The sequence below is a fragment of the Culex pipiens genome, chromosome 3 (genome assembly GCF_016801865.2).
Source record: "Culex pipiens pallens isolate TS chromosome 3, TS_CPP_V2, whole genome shotgun sequence".
NCBI lineage: Eukaryota > Metazoa > Arthropoda > Insecta > Diptera > Culicidae > Culex > Culex pipiens.
The window spans coordinates 69,639,387-69,663,903 of record NC_068939.1 but is presented as its reverse complement, the minus strand read 5'-3'; the positions used below and the strand labels follow the sequence as shown (position 1 = coordinate 69,663,903).

The 24,517-nt window shown below is 35.2% G+C and overlaps 1 protein-coding gene across 1 annotated transcript in view; it reads left to right on the top strand.

Annotated features, from left to right (window-relative positions):
* Positions 1-864: 864 nt before the first annotated feature.
* Positions 865-24,517, top strand: part of LOC120414138 (uncharacterized protein DDB_G0283357) — a 157,071-nt gene continuing 133,418 nt past the window's right edge. The window contains exon 1 of the mRNA XM_052710037.1: positions 865-994. The gene's annotated coding sequence lies outside the window, so the exon portion shown is untranslated. The remainder of the gene's footprint in view (positions 995-24,517) is intronic.

Sequence of the window (24,517 nt, the reverse complement as noted above, 5' to 3'; positions counted from 1 at the left end):
ACAGGGTTACCAGCAATATCCCTTTCGTAACCGATGAAAACCACCAGCAATCTCTGCCAACCCTACTGCAAGAATTTCTCCACAAAACCTTTCCCGCACGCACTTTTTCCCAGCATAACGAAACATTCTCGCCAGGAGGTTGAAAACAGAGCGCATGTTCCATCTATCAGCGATACAAGATACGAGAGATTGAGAGAGGATTACGGAGAGGACACTTGCTTTTGAAGAGAGAGAAAGTGTGTGTGTGGAAAATCCGTCACACAGGATGATACTGGTTGGCAAAGTTATTGGAAATTCTGTGAGTATGGTTTACATTTTATTAGAATTTTAATGAACTGACTCAGTAATTGTTTTGAAAGGTTTTTCTTTTTTTAATGGATTGTTATTTATTAGATAAATTAAACTGACGTTTTTTGGCAGATAATTTGAATCGTTTTATATGATATTTTTTAGTTGTTTGAACGAATTATTCTACAGTTCTCTTTCTATGAAAAAATAATTTGAGCTTTCACGACTTTTTTTATATATTTTTAAATTATAATCTTTCCAATCAGTGTAACAACATGAAAATTCAAGCTTTCTACACCACTCAAGCAGGGATGCTGTGCGCTCTCACTCCTTTTCTCTCTCTCTAATTTTCCTCTCTCGCACAAATCTTTGACTGACAACAAACATCCGCGTCGCGTCCCCGCGGTTGTCGTCGTGAGCCAGGACATCTTCGTCTCTCTCACAAATACCACCAACGCCCCTTCTGTGTTCTGTCTAACACAATCTCCCAAGCAATCCCTGCTAGTTTGCATCTCATCGCTTGCGTAAAGTGGACGTAATTTTGCCGGAAAACTCCCGTATCTCGGAATTTCTCGTGTGTGTTTCTTCTTTTTACAAGTTATTCCTCGTTGAATGTGGCGTTTCTCCAGGTGTAATTTGTAGTTATTTACGGCGGTGTAAATTTACCTTCGAATAGTGTCGCGTAAAAGTGTCGTCGCGCTTTACGGTTAGTGTTTTGTGGGTGGTTTTTCTCAGATAACAGTGCAAACGCAGGACGAATTTCCCCAGCCCGGAAAAGTGGAATCTTCTTCTTCTTCGTTCTGCCGCTCGCAGTGAGGCACCCCAGGAAATGGGGGCATTGAGGGTGAGGGGGTTTGGTTGTCAGCCCAGAGCGGAATCAGGGTGTAATTATTTTGAGCCATTTTGGGCTCTGTTTTCCGAGCTTCTGGTGACTCTTTAATTTCAAGTGAAAATTTCTCCACACATCAAGAAATAAAAGCATCCTTAAAATAATACACAACCAAAAAAATAATTTTAATTTTTGGTGCCAACCTTGGTCCTAAACAAACCTTGTTGTGAGAGGATTTTCATTAAAGAGAAGGCCCCACAGCAATTAAAGCTTCAGGTATAAAACGCGTAGTAAATTGTATTAAAGGTAGAGGGGCTTCGGCAGTGCGGGGGAGGACTCAGTGAGGGAGCCTGGGGGGTTGTTTGGGTCCATTAACCAACGTATCGGAACGCTTTTCCAGACAGCGAGAGAGAGAAAGAGAGAAAGAGCGAGGACTGTGACAGAAGCTGTTGTAGCAATAGTAACAGTAACGGAGCTTGAGCTGGAGATTAAAATCAAATAACGTAAGTGTGATTTATTTAATTATTTTTGTCTGCATTGGGCTGCAATGTGACTGTCGTTGCGAATTAGTTTGAGACAGTCGGGATGCTTGGTGAGTATGAAGACATGTTCTGGAGTCTTGTTAGTAAGAAAATAAACAAAATGGTTTATTTTTTTTTTAAATTCATAACCTCCTCTTACGGAAAGTGGCAGTATAAAATCTTAAAAATGTTTCACTTAGCATGTAGTTTATGATATTTGGGATTGATAGAAGCGAGACTCTGTCTCTATCAAATTTATCTCTCAGTGAAAGCTAGGTGAATCTATCATTTATCTATATTCCATCCATGATGTTTTATTTTGTTTTTTTAATCTATCTGAGAAATTATAAAAATGTTATTTGTTTATCCCACATAACGCTGCAATCTTGATTACAGGAAAATTTAAAACTTTGACAAAAATGGGGGCAAAATGCACCCCCAGTTTTTCTCGGTATTGGAAAGAATTTTCCAAAAAGAAATTGGAAGCTTATCAGTGCAAAACCATGCAGGAAAAATTTGAGCACCGTAATAGTAAAAAGTTAATTGCAAAACTTTTAAATATTATGTTTTCATCTAATTTTCATTGAACTTTCATTATGACTTTTGGATAATTTAAAAAGCATTTATTGATATTGAAAGCGTTGAAGTTACTAATTTTTGCCATTATCTATTGATCTCTATTCTATTGAGGTTTTGCAGCGCGATTGTGTATCAAATGTAGGAGGCGTCAAATTGAGGTTACTTTCCAAAAATCGCATTCCTTTCTGCTGGATTGAAGTACAAAATCGCTTATTTCTCATGACCATCATCATCCTGCAAAAGGCGAGTACAATTTTTGCTTTAAAATAATGTAGATCAATTTCTGGGCGCGCAAACATTTGTTAACTTTTTCTTTTAAAAACATGTTTTGGAACACGAAAAAATACTTTCCCCGTATATATATAGAAAAATCAAACAAATTTTGGAGAGTTCCGGCATAAGTAAAGCTACCAACTCTTGCTGAGCAAAATTCCGTACACTTTGCCGATATGACACCATGGTGTAACAAAAACTGTCAATGAATTATTTAGATAAATTAAATTTAATAAATTTGAGAATTAAAAATATAAAACTGTGTCGTTTTTACAGCTAAAAAATTTCACAAAATGCTATCAGAGTGCTTATGACTTGCACATTCAAAAGTATTCATAAAATTTACTGTGATTTGAATAAAATCATTATGTTCTTTAATTTTTTTTTGTTAAACGTTTAAAAGTTAATGAAATGAAACACAAACACTTTTCCAGAGTTTTTTTTATTGAAAAGGTCCTATGTGAAACACAACAGTTTATAGGACCTTTAAAAAAAACTAGATTTGTTAATTTAAATGTTCGAATGTTTTCACAAATTTCAGAAAGCATTTGGAAATGGATAAATATATTTAGTGAGGAATTTCTAAAAGAACAATTCCAAAGTTTTTTGAAAAGGTCCTATCAACATATGAAAGACAATAGTTCAAAAACTCTAGCATTATTGATAACCAAGTTTGAATTGGGGAAATCCCGGAAAACTCTTCCTTTTTAAATCAAACTCACAGAAAAATAAAAATGTCTAGTTAACAAAAGCTTCGACCAAACCAAAAAAGCAATTCAATGATTAAAAAGTTGTTAAAAATCCGTACAAATCGGTATTGTGCGTGAAATTCCCTACAAAAATTCCGACCTGTTAAAAATCCGCGAAGAGGTTCGAAAATCCGTATGGTAAGGAAAAAATCCGTACAGTTGGTAGCATTAGCATAAGTTATATGAAAATATTGATTATGATGGAAAAACACATTTTTTCAAAAAATCATAGGTTTACACTATTTGTTCATAGGTGGCAACATGTGTCTTTTAGCTTTGCTGCAAATCCTCTATAGATAGATAAGTCCAAAAATTGCAAAAATGCATTTTTAAATAAATTTTCAGCAAAAAGCGTGGTCGAGAAAAATGCACCGCTGTGAAATTCCTTTGTAAAAACAGCGGTGTCATCTAGTGGTGACTAGTGAAACTGCTTGAACCCGGTGCCTTTTGCCCCACTGTTGTGGTGCATATTGCCTCGCATGGTTGTTTAAAAATATTTTCAGTAATGAGCAGTTCTCTAAGATTTCGGTCATTCGTTTTTTTTTGTATTTTTCAATCCGACTGAAACTTTTTTGGTGCCTTCGGTATGCCCAAAGAAGCCATTTTGCATCATTAGTTTGTCCATATAATTTTCCATACAAATTTGGCAGCTGTCCATACAAAAATGATGTATGAAAATTCAAAAATCTGTATCTTTTGAAGGATTTTTTTGATCGATTTGGTGTCTTTGGCAAAGTTGTAGGTATGGATATGGATTACACTGAAAAAAAATATTTTTGGTAAAAAATTGGCTGTTTTTGATATAACTTTTTGTCACTAAAACTTGATTTGCAAAAAAACACTATTTTAATTTTTTTAAATTTTTTAATATGTTTTAGAGGACTTTTTTGAAAATAGTTGCACTTTTTCATTTTTTTAATTAGTGCACATGTTTGCCCAGTTTTGAAAAAAAATAATTTTGAATAGCTGAGAAAATTCTCTATATTTTGCTTTTTTGAACTTTGTTGATACGACCCTTAGTTGCTGTGATATTGCCATGCAAATGTTTAAAAACATGAAAATTGATGATTTCCAAGTCTCACCTAAACTACCCACCATGTTCTAAAGTCGATATCTCAGCAACTAATGGTCCGATTTACAATGTCAAAATTTGAAACATTCGTGAAATTTTCCGATCTTTTCGAAAAAAAATATTTTCAAAATTTTTAAGCCAGGACTAACATTTTAAAAGTGCATTATATTGAATATTTAGAAGAAACAAAAATAATCTAAGAAAAATAAATTAAAAGTGGTAGTAATTGAACGAACACTGGGTTTGTTAAAATATTCTATTTGTTTATTTATGAAAATTATGCAAAAGTTTCTATTGAAAAGGAAGGTTTTTGTTTCTGTAAAATAAACTTCTAGAGTGAAAACATACCCAGACGGACATAGGTATGATAACGAAAAAAAACCTCTTTAGGGAGTTTGTTTTTAAATGTTTATTTTCAACATAATTTGAATGATTATCCTGAAAATGCAATGTGTTCAATCTTATTCTTGACTTTAATAATTGACTGTCGTACCTATTAGTTTAATTTTGTAATAGATATTTTTAAAAATAAGAATGAATCTCAATAATGAGATTTGCGTAGTCTTATGTTTACACACTTAGCAATTAATATTTGATTTTACGATTTTAATTTCTCATTTGAGATATATTGGTAGAATTGTGAGACATTTTTAAATTTCAATTTATTTGTGTTATAATTATAACCAAAATTCAGATGTTTTGCCATTCTTACAAAATAATGGTTTAAGGTTTGCTTTTGGAAAAACGCTTTTCTCAGAAATCTTAAAAAAAAACGTGCACGAAGGGGAATCGTCCTAGAAAAAATCCTATTACTAATTTGAAGGTTTTGATGCGCTCTTTCGATTGAATTTTGGCCCAAAACCCGGAACTCAAAGCCTGATTTTTGAGAGCTCTTTTTCTGAAATACTTGTGCGATGTCTGTATCCGCTCTTAAAAATTTGTGTCTTCCATCATTGAAAAACCACTCGAAAAACTCACAATTTTTATGTTTCAGATTTGTAGCCGTGGGGTCGGAGACGAACTTTTTATTTTTCGATTCACAATTTTCGACCAGTAAATGTGGTCAAAGACATTTTTAGAGGTATTTTTTGGAAACCAAAACAATGTGCTCCGGTCGGGCATAGTATGGACTGCGAGATTTTCGAAAATGTGTTTTTTTATCTTGAATCGACTATAATTACAATTTTTTGGACCATTTTAACATGGCGTATATATTATATTTATTTATATATGTTCTGCGCTTTTTTCATATGGATCTGGAGTATTGATTATAAGCCTGTTTTAAAAATATAGAAAAAATCAAACCCTTAGACTATTGTTTGCAAAAAAAAAGAAAGGATTAATCGAAAACAATTTCACTTTCCAATTAACCAGTGGCTGCGAACCAATCAAAATCCGTTCAATGGAGAAGAAAACAAAGGACAACTTTTATCGGACGCGAAGCACATAACGCAGAGTTGTCCTGGTCGTAAAATTCGCTACTTTTTCGCACATTTGCTAGTGTTTCAACAGCAGCAGCAGCTGCATTCCATCAGTGTGGGCGCCATAATACTTACTCACAAACACCCTCGTAAAAGCCCTCACTTTGTGCTGTTTCGAGTCGATACACACAAAGATGCACTGTAAAAAAATTGTAACATTTTCAGACACGACTTTATAAAAGAAATTGTTATAGAAAATTTCCCAGTGCCCTTTTGCTAGTCTATGTGATGCAATTCACGAATGGTCCTTGGGGTGAGTGGGCTGAGAGTGCTAGGCAGCAAGGACTGTCAGTGAATGAGTGAGTAATCCTCCGGCATTCATCACAGTCAGTGTCGGCAATTTGGACGCCTATTTCATTGCGCTCTTGCTGCCAACAGAAACAAGGACCTTTTCCGTATATTTCTCTCTCTCTGTTTTGGGTGGGATGCCGTGTGTTGGTTCACTGTTTGTCTGAGTCTGTGCGTTTTGGTTTGGCGAGGGTGGAGATGAGATTTTTTTTCGCACCTTCCCTTCTCTGTAGGTTGATATCCACTTGATATCCTTGTAAATCTCGGCTTTACTAAAGTCCGTTTATTTTTTTGTCTTTATCTATATACATTTATTTAGAAATGAATCATGTTTGGATTTAAAATCATGTTTTATTGTGTTTGCAATGCATTCAAAAATCGGTGGCTCACTTTTTCGTTTGTCACTTTTTTAGTTTGTATCCCGTTGGTTGGTCAAAGTCAAACTAAAAAGTGACGAACTGTAATTTTTTCCACGCACTCACGCACACAATCAAAACAAACGTTTGGCAGTGTGTGTGAACTCCGTGTAAAAGGGGTGTCAAACTAAAATGTGACCTCGTTCGTTTGACATTTTTTTTCAGGTGGTTTTCTTGAAAACAGTTTAATATTTCTGCATTCTCCAGAAATAAATTTGTAGATCTGCACAAGACGTATAAATTGCTTTAAAAAGATGTCGAAAATGTGTTGTCGTTGCAGAGAAACCAACAAAACACAAAGCGTAACGCCTGAGCGTGCTCGGGGGTTTTAGTGTTTATTAAAATCAAAAGTCTAAAGCAGGCCTGCCCAACGTCCGGCCCGCGGGCCTGATCCGGCCTGTAAATCCATTTTATCCGGCCCGCGACGGTTTTTTAAAATATTTCTATGACCGGCCTTTAAGGCTGTTCATGAAGTATTAAATAAATTAAATTATTGTCTGAATTAAAAAAATTAGCATGAGATCTAATTTTAACATATTATAAGAACATTCTTCATGTTTGAATTGAATCTTATAATTTTTATATTGATATTTTCAAAACTGAAAAAATTGTGCAGGAGAACAAAATTATCGATTTCGTAAAATTGTGAAAATTTGTGAAAAAACTTGGATTGTTGTCTTAAAATTAACAAAAAGATACTAAATGTTACTTTTTTCAGTGTTTAATGTGTTTACTTCAATTTCAAGTTTTTTCTATTTTCTTTTTAAATAAATAAGTAAGCAAAACTAATGTATTTTTCCAGAACAACTATTTAGTGATAAAGTTTTTTTTTTGAAAAAAAGCTTAAAAATCAAATTTTTCAAACTGAAAATAGATCGATGAATATTGAAAAATGTAACAAAAACATCAAAAGTTGCAACGATCATTGACATTTGAATGTTTTTTTTTATATAAAAATAATATATATCAAGGTATTTAATTGCAATCGTCAAAAACAATATCTATACAATTTTAAACAAGCAAAAATTAAAATAAGTCAAATAAACACATTTTTGAATGTTATCTTTGTTTTTCATTTTGAAAATCAAGGTATATGAATCATATTTGCAACACTAGTTCTTTTATGTATTTGCTTTAAAAGAGCCCAATCATATGAAAATTGAAAAAATGTGTTTACTTTTTCATCTTTTATCAAATATTTAATCCGGCCCACCACTGCTTCAGAAAAATCAGATCTGGCCCGCAGGGCCAAAAGGTTGGGCACCCCTGGTCTAAAGCTCAAGTGGGTGTTTTATTTTATATTTTGTAGAGAAAATGTTCGATACATTCCTTGACCCAAAGACTATTTTTCATGGTGAAATCCAGTCTGCAATTTGCGGAAATCACCCTCTCCAAGCGAAGCGACTATCTCAACACTTCTCAAACACTTCTTACTTAAAATTCTAAAATAAAGTAAGAAGTGTTTTTGGCTTTTATACATTTTCATTCAACAACTTCAATCAACTTAAATAATAAATTGTTCGCTCTGCAGTTTTGCTTGGCGTTCTCGATTGTGAGATTCCTACTCGAAACTATGTGTCGGAAGGCTTGATTTTTGTGGCAATTGCAAACCTCTTTGTACACCTTCCGAGCAGGAGTAAATAACACGGGAATACCAAATTTTTGTATTACTTGGGCAAATAACAGGGACCAAAATGTGCCCTTGGTTGCCCAGTAATAGATGGTAAAATACCATGAAATCATACCAAAGACTTGTATGTGGAAGGGCACAACAATACCATACTATGTTATTCCAAGGGTAAAATAATACCTCAAAATAAAACCATTTCAATACCAAGTTGAGGTCTTCTGGGTTTTTGAACATTGCTTGAATCCCAAAACTTGGTATTGCCATGGTTTTATTTTTAGGTAATCCCGCGCCCTTGGAAAATCAGATTTTGGTATTCCTATGCCCTTCTACATACATGATTTTGGTATGGTTTCATGGTATTTTTCCATCTGTTACTGGGCAACCAAGGCCACATTTTGGTCACTGGTACTTGCACAAGTAATACTGAAATTTAGTATTTTCATGCCAATTATTAGTGCAGCAGTTGCAGTTAGTAAAAAAACGGAAATGGTCCATATGCAACAGCCAAATCTACTCACCTGATGATTCCATGTTGTTTTTAGTGATATTCTTCACCACATCTAATACATTTGTCATTGATAAACAGCTTGTGCTTGAAGCTTCTGAAAAATAACAAGATTGAAAAATTAGTGTTATTAAAATGAAATTGGATTGAAATTCACCTAAATTCAATACTCTGTCGGTTGACTCGTTTTTCAAAGTAAATGGTTATCCCGACTTAGAGAAATTTCAACGATTTAAAAAAAATCCTAGAGGGTATATAAAAAAAATTAAAATCAGCTTTAACATTTTTGGGTTTCAAGTCATTTTAGCGCAAAACTTATAATCTGGTCAAAATTGGCAGAAAAATTCTCATAGTTTCAGAGCAATTTAAAAAATAACTTTAATATCAAAATTTGGTATCCTGACTTAGAAAATTTTCCACAATTTCAAGTCATTTCTTTAGGGGGTATATCGAAAATTTTTAAAATCAACTTTGAAATTTTCGGTTTTCAATAAAAGCATTCGCTTTGAGGCATCACTTTAGCGCAAATTAATTATTTTGTCTAAATTGATCAAATTTTTCCCATAGTTTCAGAGGAATTCGATAAAACACTCTAATACCAAAATAATACAAAAAAGTGGTGTCCGACCATTGACAAATTCGGCAATTTTGCAATATCAAAACAATACCTTAAATTGGTATGATAGCACATTTTGCTCTTGCATAATCCTTAAGGCAAAGATACCAAACTTTTGTATTGATACCAGAGAAAGGTATTATTACACATTTCCCTTGTTATTTACCCATGCTCGGGCTAAGCTTCCATCGATCTCAGGATTTGAACTGACGACCTTTGGATTGTGAGTCCAACTACCTACCAGCGAATCCACTACACCTGGACTGAGCTAACGACCTAACCTCTAGGTTAGACCGGGGCCAACATTAGTTCTCCGTCCGACAGAAAGCGTGATCAGACAAATCTCGTCTCGAAAAATGCTACCGGGATCTTCTGGGATCGAATTCAGGCCGACTGGGTGAGAGGCAACCACGCTTACCACTACACCCAGAGTTGCCAGGTTGCCAGATAAATCTGGGAGTGCCAGATTTTTCAAGTGTCAGCCAGAATAAAGATTCACCCTTCTCTGTGCCAGATATTGACAGATTTTGCCAGATTTTTCACTTTATGCCCATCTTATACAACATTTTTGATTAAAATGAACGTATTTAATTGAAAATTAAATAAAAGTAGAATATGTTTTACAAAAAGAAGATGTAAATTCAACTATTTTAAGGATATACAATCAGTTAGACCTGAATTCTGAATTGAATTCTACAAAATTTTGAATCAATTCATATCCTGCCTCCCCTTCGCCATTCACAATTGTAAAATTTTCGTCTGCCAGATTTTTCCAGATTTTGCATCGATATTTTGCCAGATTTTTTAAATTTTGACCTGTTAACCCTGACTGGCCAAGACTTATGGCACACTTACTCACACAATCAACTTACAAACTTATATCAAAGCCAAACATGTAAAAATTCGCAAACTCTTAAAAAAATAAAAATACAATAATGGCTCAAAAAACCCTTTCACCTGCAAACCCATAAATCTGTGCTGTATAACTCGACACAAAGCCAACATGACAATCACCGTTCCCAATTAATTTTATCCAGAGCACTTGACCCTTGACATTGGAATTCGTGCAATGTTCGGACTTTTTTGCGCTAGCAAAAAAAAAACCAAGCCTGGGATTCATCTAAATTAAGGAAGTCACAGACTTCATACTGGCTAGAGATTTATTTCCATTCCCCGGTCGCAGTCCATTTCACTTGTATAGCTTTTTTCTGTACCCACTAGTCCAGAAATCTCTCCCAAAGCAGAGCTAGAACCAGAATTTTTCCCGCGCGATGAAAATTTAATCAAACGACACGAACGTCGTCCCTTTTTCGCCCCCCTCCCTAGTGAATGGTTAAACAAATAGCAGGCTTTGCGCGAGGGATTATTCAAAAACAATTCCACGTGTGTGCGATTCGTCCTGTGGTGCAAATCGCGAGGGTTTGGTTGATAGGTTCCTAAGGAGGGAGGTTTGTAGCATAAATCTACCATTAGCGATGAAGGGGCACCTTCGCGGGGCTGGGCGACGTTGATAGCCGTTTTGTTTTTCAGGTTGATTGATGGGGGGTAAAATGGGTCGCTTTGGAAAATGGGGTTTATTCAAAATTAAACATTTTTAAGGAAAAATATTATAAAATACAACAAATATCTGTTTGAAAATATATTCATGATTTCTAGCAGAAGCAGAACTGTAACGAATTCTTCAACATTTTATGGTGCTTTTTCATAATTCTATTTACAACAAATATACCATTTGACTCCACACCACCCACAATACCCACCCACATTCAAGTTCCAAATGGAGACGCGCGTTAATTCCTCGTCAAAGCCAAGTCAAAAAAGGAAAAAAGAAAACAAAACAAAAATGCAAAGAAGTGAGCTTCGTGAGTCGCAAAGTGACACTGACATGTGATTGCGAGCAAGGCGAGCTCTGAAATGCACAGTTTTCCCCTCCCACCGAACGGAATCCACCCTCCCTAAATTGGAAGTGAAAGTTGTGGCGGTTGACGACCTCACCACCACACCTGCCCTGGAAGCAGATTCGGGAAACCGAACCGTGTCGTGACGTGGACGATGTGCACGAAATGCCACCGGTTGTGGTTTGTGTTTATTTTACCTTTTCAAAAAAGGGGGGATAAAAAGTTACAGACATTTGGAAATGCAAAATGTGAGGGGAAAATGGGAAAGGATTGTAGCATTGTGTGGAGGTTTTTCTAGGGGCGACTTCATTGTAGGATATCACTTCACAATCACCATAATTCTAGGCTTTGTTTTCAACCAGACAAATGATGGTGCAATTCATTGCGATGTGTAAAGGGGAGTTGGTGACTACGGATGATTTGAATTTCTACTGAGCTGTGCCTTTACTTTTATTTTTCAACGATTTTTTAATCCATTGGTCTAGCCAAGAACACCTTCTCTAAATCATAAAATTGAATTCACTTTTTGATGTGTGAACTTTCTACGTTTCATCAAAACTCATTCAAAACAAACCGTCACGTACCCAACGTCATCTTTCTTCCACGTGGGCACGTCCAGTTCTGCTGCGATCACGTCGTCACTGTTTGACCAACTTTTCAGTTTGCGCAAACAACAACTTTGGAGCTCTACTCAATCAAATTTGACCTGCTGGCGGTGAAAGCAACCATCATTCCACCACGGCCTCAATTTATCTTTTGCTGTTGTTTATCTTGATCCTCTTCTGCTCCCCCTTGAAGAAAGACAGATTTGCCAACGAAATTGAACTCATTAAATGAATGGACGATAAATTTTGGAAGAAATTGTGGTTGTTTTCCACGTGCGCGTTCAACCGTGCAAGTTTTCATGCTTGAGCGGACAGCGTTCTCATCGGCAATTTTCACTGATTAGGGTAATTCAAGTAATTGAAGTTCTGATGACCCAAGAAGATATTGATATGATGGCGCTGTGAAATTTGTACTTTTTGCAGTTCAATATTTTTTATACTTTTGATATCTCAAAATGAATTTTTTTTTTCAAAAAAGAACTTTTCCGAATCACCCTGGCCCTTCTGACCTCTCGTTAGGTAATTATTCGAAATACCTTCTAAACGAGTCCTAAAGTTTGAAGATCTGGCATCACTGTCCCAAGTAATGATCACATGAGTGATAACAATGTACTTATTTATAACCGAATCTCACTTATTTGTATAAAAACTATGTTCGGATCAATAACCCTACCTATTGGTTAAAAAGTTATCAATAGACCTTCCAAAAGATTTTAAAATGTTGAAGATTTGGCAACCCGTTCCATGTTCATCAACATATGTGATATTCATATACAGCCAGTCCACGTCAAACAGGAAGTCTCCAAATCAAAAGTACCTCGATTCGGAGTGGAGATTCTGTGACCCAAATATTGTATTTTTTTTTTGTGATTAGGATGCTCCTATCCAAAAAAGGGTGGTCCAAAAAATGGCATTTTTTGTCGATTTTTGCAAAATGCACATTTTTTTCAAAAAAAACCATGTCTCTGGAACGGCTGAATCAATTTTTTCATTGTTGCCCTGATACCTTGTTATATTTTACATAACATATCCAAAAATTGCGAATATCCATTAACACGACTCGGGGATATGATTTTTTGAACTCAAAAACTGTGTTTTGCCGCGCGCAAAATGAAAAAAATATCGAAAACGGGTAAAAATCTACTTTTTTCATTAAAACTGCGATAACTTGAAAATTTCAGCGATGACCTACACAGAAAAAAATCATAGTAATATTACATCTGGGAAGGGGTACATCTTTTATGTCAGAAAAAATGTGTAATTTTACCTTTGGAAATGTGTAATTTTACCACATTTCTGGTGTAATGTCACTTTTTCAGTCTAAATTGAGGTAAAATTACATCATAAAAGAGGTAATATTCAACCTTCAAAAATTACACCTTCCAAATTAACATTATTTTTTTCTGTGTACCATAATTTTCGTAATTGAAATACACAACTTTTGGTACCCAAACATGTATAGGTCATCACTGATATTTTCAAGTTATCGCAGTTTTAGTTAAACAAGTTTATTTTTACTCGTTTTCGACATTTTATCATTTTTGCGCGCGGCAAAACACAGTTTATGTTTCAATGTTTTATAAAATATAACAAAGAATTAGGGAAAAATATATTCAGATATGAGCTCTTTGGTCCCGAGACCTTCAAATTAGCAAATGAAATTTTCATAGGACCTTTCCAAATATTCAGCTAGCTCTTTTGAACCTCTACACATTTTTTCTTAAAAGTCCAACTAATAATCTTATTTTGAAATGTGGCGCTCTAAAATTACACAGAAAAAAATAATGTAAATTTGGAAGCTGTAATTTTGGAAGGTTGAATATTACCTCTTTTATGATGTAATTTTGGGTGGGTCTCGTGGCGCAGGGGTAGCGGCTTCGGCTGCCGATCCCGATGATGCTATGAGACGCGGGTTCGATTCCCGCCTTATCCACTGAGCTTCTATCGGATGGTGAAGTAAAACGTCGGTCCCGGTTTCTCCTGTCTCGTCAGAGGCGCTGGAGCAGAAATCCCACGTTAGAGGAAGGCCATGCCCCGGGGGGCGTAGTGCCAATAGTTTCGTTTCATGATGTAATTTTACCTCAATTTAGATTGAAAAAGTGACATTACACCAGAAAAGTGGTAAAATTACACATTTCTAGAGGTAAAATTACACCTTTTTTCTGACATAAAAGATGTACCCCTTCCCAGATGTAATATTACCATGATTTTTTTTTCTGTGAAGATCAGCCGTTCCGGAGTTATGGTTTTTTGAAAAATGTGCTTTTTGCGAAAATCGACGAAAAATACTATTTTTTGACCACCCTATTTTGGATAGGAGCACCCTAATCCAACGATGCCAGATTATTTTATAAGAGATCGGTATTTTCTTTTTTAAAAACTGAATTTTATCTGTATCATGTCAAATTCGAAGCCATGGAAGATTTGTTTTAACTTTAAACAAAAGATTTAAGCTTTTTAATTACAGTCGACTCTCTGGTTGTCAATATCCAAGGGACCGTCGAGGAAGAGAATCATCAGTTTACAGAACGATGCAAAATGAAAACTCGATTGAAAATATTTTTTCTTGATACCCAGCTATGGGAGAGAATCTTGGCAACGTCCACCAAACAAAAATAAACTAATGTCAAACACCCTTCAAAGCTTCGTTTCGCCAAGAAAAATGTCTATGCAAGCCATGAGAAAGTGAAATTATTGACAACCGGAAGAGATTTTTAAAGCAAACAGAATCCAAGGGACCGTCGAGGAAGAGATCCTTCAAGCAAGAGAAAATATCGAGGATTAAAGCCAATCGAAGTATGCAGTTTGAAGGGACTGAAGAATTCATCGATAGCTGGAGCAATATTGATATCGAGAAGATCGACAGCCAGGGAGTCGACTGTATATTAAAGCATAATTCAATTACTAAATTGTTGAAATTTTTAAATAAAATCATTTAAAAAAAATCTGTATGTTCACATTTTTGTGATTTTTGGGATCGAAAAATCTGTATAATATAGATTCATCTGTATATCTGGCATGGCTGCCCTAATCACTAAACAAAAAAACATACGTGTCTCATTATTTGGATCAAAGAGCCCCCACTCCAAATTTGAGCCAAATCGGAGCACTTTTGATTTGGAGCAGTTAGAGAATTCCTGTTTGACGTGGAATGGCTGTATACTAGGGTGCCCAGAATATGGGACTTTTCCTCAAAGCCTCGCTACACAAGCTGAATATTGTTTAGCTGAATGCTATTTTAGGACTCTGGATTTTGCCCAGATTTTGCAAAATCGGTCAACATTTACCCATATGGGAAAAATCGAAAAAATGTATGGAAAACACAATTTTCTTACAATTTGGTCTGCACGGTGCGCTACTTTTATCCAAATATTCCCAAACGTGAGATTCTTATTGAAAATTTAATGAACACACCAAAGCTGTTAAACTTGATCCTGAAATGTTTTTTAACGATTTAGAAAAGTCATTTATGTATGAAAAACATTTGTTTCATCAACTTTAGGCTCGGGTATCAATGGGTTAATCTCAACCAATTTCGCTCAAAATTTGCACAGATGCTTAAAATAACCCAAAAACCCAATTTTTGCTTATGGAGCAGGGGGTAATTTTTTCTGGGCACCCTAATGTATACCTTTTTAAGCCGAATCCATTGGTTTTAGTTGGTTCCGTTCCGAGTTGTTCCGAGCAAAAATCACGTTTTAGACAAGTTTTGAAAACGCTGTATCTTTTGACAGGAGCAAGATAGCGCAATACTTTCTTCCAGAAAGTTTTAGAGAATTTTCTCAGATTTAACGTAATTGTGTTGGTTTGAAATTTTTTTGGAAAATAAAAATGATAAAAAATCAAAATGTTAGAAAAAAGGGTTTTCCATACTAATTCCCATACAAAACTGAAATGCAATGCGCAAAGTGTGGACGCAACCAATCGCTCCCAAATTGCAGGGAGTTGTTTAGGGTCCTAAAAGCAACCTTAAAAAACGTTACTTAATCCACCCTTAGGTGGTTGGTGCCTTCCTCACACTAAGAGGGTGATGCTATCCAAAATAGATACAAAATGGGTGGACTTTTCAGTGTTTTATCAATTTGACTCATTATTCATACCATCAGATAGGGTTGTCAGATCTTTAATCTTTTGAAATCGTTAAAAACGTCTTGTGAATTCCAAAAAAACATGTTCTGAAAAATCAACCTTGAACCCTAATTTTAGTTAGGAATGAAGGAGGTAGGTGGAACAAGTTTTTTCTATAAACTCTTGGATGAGACTTTGAAAACATAAGTTTTCCAGCAAGCAGAGGTAAAGTTTCTATTTAAAAAAAAAAGAAACAGCATTTTTCAAAAAAAAAAACAATTATGCTTGGCGGTCAAATGTTTATGAATTTCATGTATTCAATTCCTTTATTGAAACTAATCAAAAATTAAAAAAAATAATAGTATAATGGCTGCTTCAATCGCATAAACTTCTTTTAACTCTTAGCTTGATTTTGCAAGTTTTGATTTTGGATCTGTTCTTAATTAATTACAGCAAAAGGTAATCACCCTATTTCCCTATTATATTAACTAACGTGGAAAGACTTGTTAAATTTTAATACAATTATGCAATGATTTCTGTTATCGCATACAAAATGTCTTATCGTTATCGCATACAAAAATCTTGAAATACCGTCAACAAGGGAGGCCAATTTGCTGAAATGTAATTAAAATTGTATGGCACAATCTCAAACTGAAAATTCAAAATTTTCTGAATAGGTTTTATTAAAAAAAAAACAAAAGATTTATTTTTGACACACTTTATCAAAATTCACCCTAACCTAAAAACAAACGCCATCTTGAAAAGTGGAAAAGCCCCAGAAAAATCACTTTACTCTCTGCGTCATTGCAGCCCGACTACGTGTGAGACCTTTCACCGGAGGGTATTCTTCCATTAACTATTCAAATAAGGCTGGCAGGCGGGCTCGGCGGGAATGCCTTTGCATCTTCCACAGCATTTTTATTTTTCTCCTCCGAAGAAGCATTCTGAGCTTGAGCTCAAGAACGTAACGCACCAGCTCCGGGTTATGATGGCACTAGCACTGACTTGCAGGAGGTCGGATATCACGCGGTATCACTTGCAAGTCAAGTGCCTCGTGCCACCTCCAGCAGTGCCAAAGTGGTCCTTGGAGAGATTCCGTAAGCACCTGCATTGGGAACTCGACTAGTACGGAAGGATAAAAAACGCTTTTTTTTCAATTTTCACAAGAAAGTGATTAAACATTTTCATAAATTTACATTCTACCGTACTACTCAAAGCGTTTACTGTACTCTGCGAGGTGACCTGCAGGAGCACTGCGATCCTAACTGAAGCGCGAAGAAGGGGGGTTCGAGTCTGAAGATCTTCGTCAAAGCCTCGCTAATTGAAACTCAAACTACCTGTGAGGCCGCCAAAGCACTTACAACGAAGGGGCGGGCGACGGTCGTTAGCGAATTATCCGGGTGGAAAAACGAAGGAAATTGATTGCTTTCACTTGGGAATGTGCTAATGATTTTGCATTTTTGCGATTTCTTGGAATGAAAGGGAAGGTTAGCAAGCGTGCGCTAATTTCGCGGGAATTTGAAGAATGTTGGACTCGGGAGGGAACGTTGCTGATTTGCGGAATAAGTTTAACATGGTGGAATTAATTAAAGTCATTAGGAGATATTACAGTTTGAGGAGCGTTAAATTTATATTTTTTCCGAATTTAAATATTTTTTTCACATTTATCATTTAAGGGGTTACATACATGTAAATCGGCAAAAATGTGAAGGGTTGGTATAAGCAGTGCTAAGCACACACTTATACTTTGTTTATAAATTTCAACACTACTTTGACCAAATTGGCTCAACATTTTGGTCCTGTGTGTATGACGAAGGTTGATTTTCAAAAAGTTTATTTAAAATTAAGATGAAAAAAATATTTTTTATATTTCTTGTAACAATTCGTAAGTTTTGATTTTTCATAGTTTTTTTTTCAAAATTCAAAATCAGGCTTCGTCATGCACACTAGGGTGGTCCAAATCTGGGCTTCCTCGGGGCTACCACCTGAAATTATTCTGACCACGGGAAACCCTCCCTCTCAACCCTTGAAGTTTGTATGGGAAAAATCACCGAAATATATGGAGAAAAGCATCTGTTTTGGGTTTTTTATCAGTGGAATGCGCAATAACTATCCAATTCTTACCAATTCTCGAAGCTATGATTTTCACTAAATTTGGAAAAACTTCCCCATCGATACAATATTTTTAAGATTTTTTGCTAAAATTTTATTAGCTTTAGATTTTTAAATTACTAAATAAGAAAAGGAGGCAAAAATCCTAGAATATAGGATTTGTTTACTTTATTTTAAATTCAATGTAGTGATAGCCCCTAGCAAGCCCAGATTTGGGCAACTAATGCGTCCATCCCGGGAATTCCCGGGACAAAATTCCCGGGATTTTTCCCAAACCGGGATATCCCGAATCCCGGGATTTTTCATAATTTGTCCCGGGAATTCCCGAAATTAAAAAAAAAACAATTTTTAGTCTGGAAATTTAGATTTAGTTGTGGAAATAGATGAACAGTTGAATACCTCATAAAAGATAATAATTTTAATGCATTTTAACTTGTATTCGGCATATATCAGCATGATTTGGTAATTAGGGAAAACTGTTGAAATTTTAGTTTACCGATCTGCAAAATGCCTAGCGCTTTAAAAAAAGATTGAAATACCCAGGTATATTTATGATTTAAAATAAAAATCAAATCAAATTATTTTTCATCAAACAGTGCCAGGAGGGGCAAATCAGAACAAATGAAACGAATTAAGACACTTATTTAGTCATTTTTTGCATGATGTTTTGAATAACTTTGGTTAAAACAGGAACAGAACAAAACAGTTTCACAGAACACCGATTTTTAAATTTTTTGCTTTAAAATCTACTTATCTATCCAGACTGTATTCCTGTTTTTTCCTAGTAACTTAAAGATAATTTTTAAAATATGTTTTTCTGCAAAAGTTTTTTTTGTTGTAAAAGTTGAACTTTTCAATACAAGCATCAATAAGCAAATTTTATATTTTTTGTAATTTTAACGGTGTATTTATTTACTTATGGAAAAAAAATCAATTCAAAAGTCGCTAATTCAAATTCAAAACTTATCAATACTTATCTAAAATTTTACATTGACTGTTGTCATTTTATTTGTTGTCGCCTCTTGTCTTTTTTTAAAGATATTTTCAAATAAATTTTTTAAGCTGTTCTGATCATGTCATATAAAAAAGAAATATATTTAAGCTTAAAAAACATAACAAATATAATAAAAACATAGATTTTATGACTGTTTCATAAATTTCCCGGGATCCCGGGAATTCCCGGGATTCCAAAAATATTTTTCCCGTTTCCCGGGAAATTCAAAACCCGGGAAATTTGGACGCCCTATGGGCAACCCCAATGCACACGGTATATATTTAGAGAGTTTTCAGTATTTCAGTCAATTTGGTTAACGTTATCTCGAGATATCAATATCGATTTTTATTTTATTTTATCCTTTCTTTTACAAACTGAAGTGTTAAAATCAATTAGAGCGGTGAGGAGTCATATATTTTTTATTATTTTTTTTTTCGAGCCATTTCAATCGATTTTGATTCCCTTAGACGCAAATCCAAGGACTTTCAGGGGAAATATTTTGAGAACCGAAAAATCCAACCATACAAAAGAAAAGGACTTATGAAAATTAAAATAAAGTTTAAACGTTATCTGGACCATATGTAGAGCATATGTCTAAACATATTTTTGTATGATTTCACTGGAAATTTTCCATACAACTACAAAAAAGTAGTTTTTTTCTCATGAAGATGTTTCGTGACTGAACTGAGTAAGAGACGATTTAAGTTCACAATTTTGCCATGCTCAAAGCGAAGTGTCAAACTTTGTGAACGTTTTTGTCTTCCTCACTGAGGTAAGGCTATAATCCTGCTCTAAAATTGAACTTTCTATTAAAAGCTCCTAGACCCACCTTCATGTATACATATCGACTCAGAATCGAAAACTGAACAAATGTCTGTGTGTGTGTGTATGTGTGTGTGTATGTATGTATGTGACCAAAATTCTCACTGAGTTTTCTCAGCACTGGCTGAACCGATGTTGACCAGTTGCATTCGACTTGGTTTAGGGTCCCATACATCGCTATTGAATTGTTTGAAGTTTCGATAAGCAGTTCAAAAGTTATGTATAAAAATGTGTTTTCACAAATACCCGAATCTCAATTATATGCATGTAAACGATGTCCGGATCCATCATCCGACCCATCGTTGGTTAGGTAATTGAAAGGCCTTTCCAATGAAACCAAGACATTGGAGATATGGCAACCCTGTCTCAAGTTATGACCACTCAAGTGATATTTATGTACTTTTTTGAAGCCGGATCTCACTTAAATGAATGTAAACTATGTCCGGATCCATCACACAACCCATCGTTGGTTAGGTAATTGAAAGGACTTTCCAATGAGTCCAAAGCATTGAAGAACTGACAACCCTGTATCGAGTTATTACCACATAAGTTATACATTGTGTTCTTTTTTTCTGGATCTAAAAAAATGATAAAACCACTCATATACCCATTTTTCTGAGTGAGGAAGTCATCAACCACGATGTCTCGAGATGGTATAGACCAAATTGGCTGAAATTTGGAGTGAAGACTCGCAAGACATATCCCGTGTGCATGTTGAAGCCCAATTTTAAAATTTTGCTTTTTAAAAAAATACAAAAATCAAAAATTGTCGATTTTTTATTTGAAAAATATAAAAATATTTTTATCTTTTTTTGAAATTAAGTTTTTGAAAATCGGGCTTCGTCATGCACACAGGACCGGTTCAACGAGTCTTCACCAAAATTTTGAGCCGATTTGGTCAAAGCAGTGTTGAGATATCGTGGCACCTGTTTTTTTGAAACTGCTAACATAAAATAGCTATATCTCGGCAATGGTACATCCAAATATCTTCATATTTATTTTGTTAACAGATAAAAATGTATATTTTAATGCCCTGTAAAAAGATTTAAAAAAATTAATTGTGTGCCCATACCAACCTCTGACATTTTTGACGATTTAAATGTATGTAGCCCCTTAAGCGATGATCAATACTAATTCGATAGGTAAAATTTCGTACCGTCATCAGAGGTGACATTGGGTCGGGGGGTGAGATTGGGTCATAATATTTCAGCAAATATACATATTTTTATTGGCAAAATTTGTCAAAACAAAAAAAAATACAAATATATTACTAGGCCAGATTATGCTTGTTTAGAAAACAATGTGTTTTTTTTCTAAAAGTACTTTTGATAAATTCTACTTAAACAAGTAACAAAAATACTTTTCGATTGCACTTGTTTGTTACAATTGTTTTGTTTATTTTTGTAGGTCCATAAGGCTGTTGCAAATACGTTTAAAATGTTTTTGTCTCCCCAGTTCTGAAATAGCCCGAAAAATCAGGGGGCTTTTTTCTTCCAAAAAGTTCCTGCGTTCCCTGCGATTATAATTTGTTTTAACATATTTGAGTTTTTAATTTGTTTTATAATTTGTTTTAACATGAAGCCGGGACCGTGGTGTAGGGGTAATCGTGATTGCCTCTCACCCAGTCGGCCTGGGTTCGATCCCAGACGGTCCCGGTGGCATTTTTCGAGACGAGATTTGTCTGTTCACGCCTTCCGTCGGAAGGGAAGTAAATGTTGGTCCCGGACTAACCTAAAAAAGGTTAGGTCGTTAGCTCAGTCCAGGTGTAGGAGTCGTCTCCCTGGGTCCTGCCTCGGTGGAGTCGCTTGTAGGCAGTTGGACTCACAACCCAAAGGTCGTCAGTTCGGGGTGGATGGAAGCTAAGGTGTAAAAAGAGGTTTGCAATTGCCTCAACAATCAAGCCTTCGAACACCTAGTTTCGAGTAGGAATCTCGCAATCGAGAACGCCAAGGCAATGCTGTAGAGCGAATAATTTGATTTTTGATTTTTTTAACATGTTTGAGTCAATTTTAAAACATTATGAGTTCCAGTGAATTTTCGATGTACAATACCACATAAAGTTTTTTTTTTTTCGCAAAAAAAGTTCGTTCAAAATTAGATTTTTTTTTAACTTGTGATTGTTTACCGACCGTACTGCTGTATTGTGCTTTTCCATGCATTCAAAATTTCTGAAATTTAAGCGAAAAAAAATTGGCATTGAACAGGACTGGATATTTTATGTTCCAATATTACGGTTATGAGGGTATAACTTTTAATTTTGTTTGCAGGTGTTAATATTTATTTATTTCTGATTGAAAATATATTTAAGTATTTAGTTTATTGATTTTAATTTAAACATTTAAAAAAATACAGTGTTTTCACAGATTCAATATGAACAGCCATGTGTAAAAACCATTCTACTTAAGTTTTATTCCTGCAGCTATTATAAAATTTATTCCTAATATCAAACATAATTGCACACCATAACAATTGAAACTTGCGGCGATTAACCACTATACTGGAGCAGCCACAATAGCAACATATTGCACTGATTATGTCCACCCGATAAGTTTCATACTTGATGGAACGAACCTTCTCTCGAAGAGTGACTCAATTCGTATTTTCTGTGCAAAAGAGTGGTCACGATATCGGTTTTCAATACTTGAGTCGAAAGTTTAAATTGTGAATTTAAATTTTAAATGTGTTCAAATCGTAAAAAATAAGTGAGTGCATTTTCAAAACCAGTTTTTTTTTAAATGAAATTTAACGTGATCAGGAATCGTGCAGAAAATACAAATAAACAAATACACACTCGTTCCACTCAGGGCAAAATGGTGACATTCTGCCCACAGCACACAGCATAAACCCCTCTTTATTATCATCCAAGTGGTGGCTAGTTTGCTGGGAAATCCGTTTTGTAGCCAGCGCTTTTCCGGATCCATTCTCACGAGACACACTCACACAAAGTGATGCAGTTTGGATTTGGATGTGATTTCCAATGCAGTTTCATCTTGTCTAGTTTTGTTGCCAAGATTTTCTGAGGAGAAACATAAAAGTTTACGACTCTTTAGTGCCCGAGACCACATAATTCGCTAGATGATAGTTTGAAGATGTTTGTTTTAAGTTAACTTTTGATGGACTTTGTACAGTTAGTAATAGTTCTGTTTTTTTTGTAAATTTGATAATTTGTTTTTTTATCACCCCATATTTCATCAGATTTTTTTTACATTTTTTGAACTTGAAAACTTAACAGCTCGTGGAAAAATAAAATTTATAAAACTTCGCATGATATCAAGCCTGACGATGACCCTCAATCCGGGTCCGGGTCGTCCCCCCATTCCGGGTTTCATTGGGGTGGCCATTTCCATATCCGTACCAAGCAGACTGGAACCGGCTTGGTCGTCTGGTCGTCTTTTTGGTCCACCATCGAAAGCTGCGGCTCTTCGTGCCGGAACGAGACTGAAAGTGCTGGTGGAAACCACAGGCAAATTTATGTTTTTAAATAATTCAGTCGTTTTCCTCGAGGGGAAAAGTGAACACTCGCTGCCACACACATACATGCACACGTACAAGCAAACTCTCGGGGGAAAGGGTTGAAATTGTTTCATCATCATAATCGTTATTGTGATGAGCAAAAAGGGGGTGCTTTTTTTGGGGCGGAGAGCGGTTCAAACTTTTTTTTTCGGTGGGAGCTTGCAAGCCATATGTGGAAGGGAAACTTCAATTTCGTCGGATTATGTACATTTTGCTGGCTCATCATAGCCCTTGGAGCTGAGGGAAAGTGTTTTTCATCGTGGGTCAGTCAAGTGGAAACGAGCTTTAAAGAGCTTTAAAACATTTATTTTGTTTATTTTTGGGCAAATAGATTATAGAATTTCCGATTTAAAAAATTTATGTGTGTATAAAATAATTTTTAAGACCGTTTTTAATAAAATATAATAAAAATAAAAGAATGTATCAACTCTGATAAAATCCCAACAGACGATTCAAATCTCCAGCTGACCAGAAGGGGCTTTTCATTAAAACTTGATTACCTGGGATATTGACTTTCCCCAAATTGAATATTGTGCCAATATGCAATCAGGCATCATTCCCTCACCTCCGATCCTTCTGAAAAATACACCAACAGGTATGAAAAGTTCAAATTGCAAACTCGTTTTTTTTATTATTTTAAAATGAAAACCATGCACCCTTTCCGCCCAAATGCGTGCGCAATATGAACGCGAAAAGAGATAATTGAAAATGGCAGATGGCAGAACTGCATTTTAATTGGTGCAGTGTGGCACCATCGTCATTGAACAAGTTAATTGAGTGCGTTCGAGCGTGGAAAGGGACTATTCGAGCGGGCGTTGATTGAAATCCGTTGGCCAGGTAGTGTGCTTTAAAAAAAAATAATTCCTTATTGTTATTTTCTGTATTTATTTTTTTAACAGTAATTTAATAAAAAATAGAGCATAAAAACTGGAAAGTTACCCAAGTAACCGCGGGACACTAAAACCTAACATTAAATCCACTCTATATCAAAATATAAAGTAAGCTATTTACAGTCACATTACTCTATATCCCCTTGTAAAGTGAAATTAAAGCCAAAAGTGGCGACTGCAACGGTGGATATAGAGTTATGTGCATTGGAAAGTACCTAAAAAATGACAAAAATAAACAAATGTTTCTTAAAGTTTCTTAAAGGCACTGAATTAAGCTTGTTGAAATGTAATTTTTTGGTTTTTTGCTCGAAGCTCCTGGTACTGCTGCCTGCGACGGATGATGTTTATATGAAATTTTCGATTGTGAT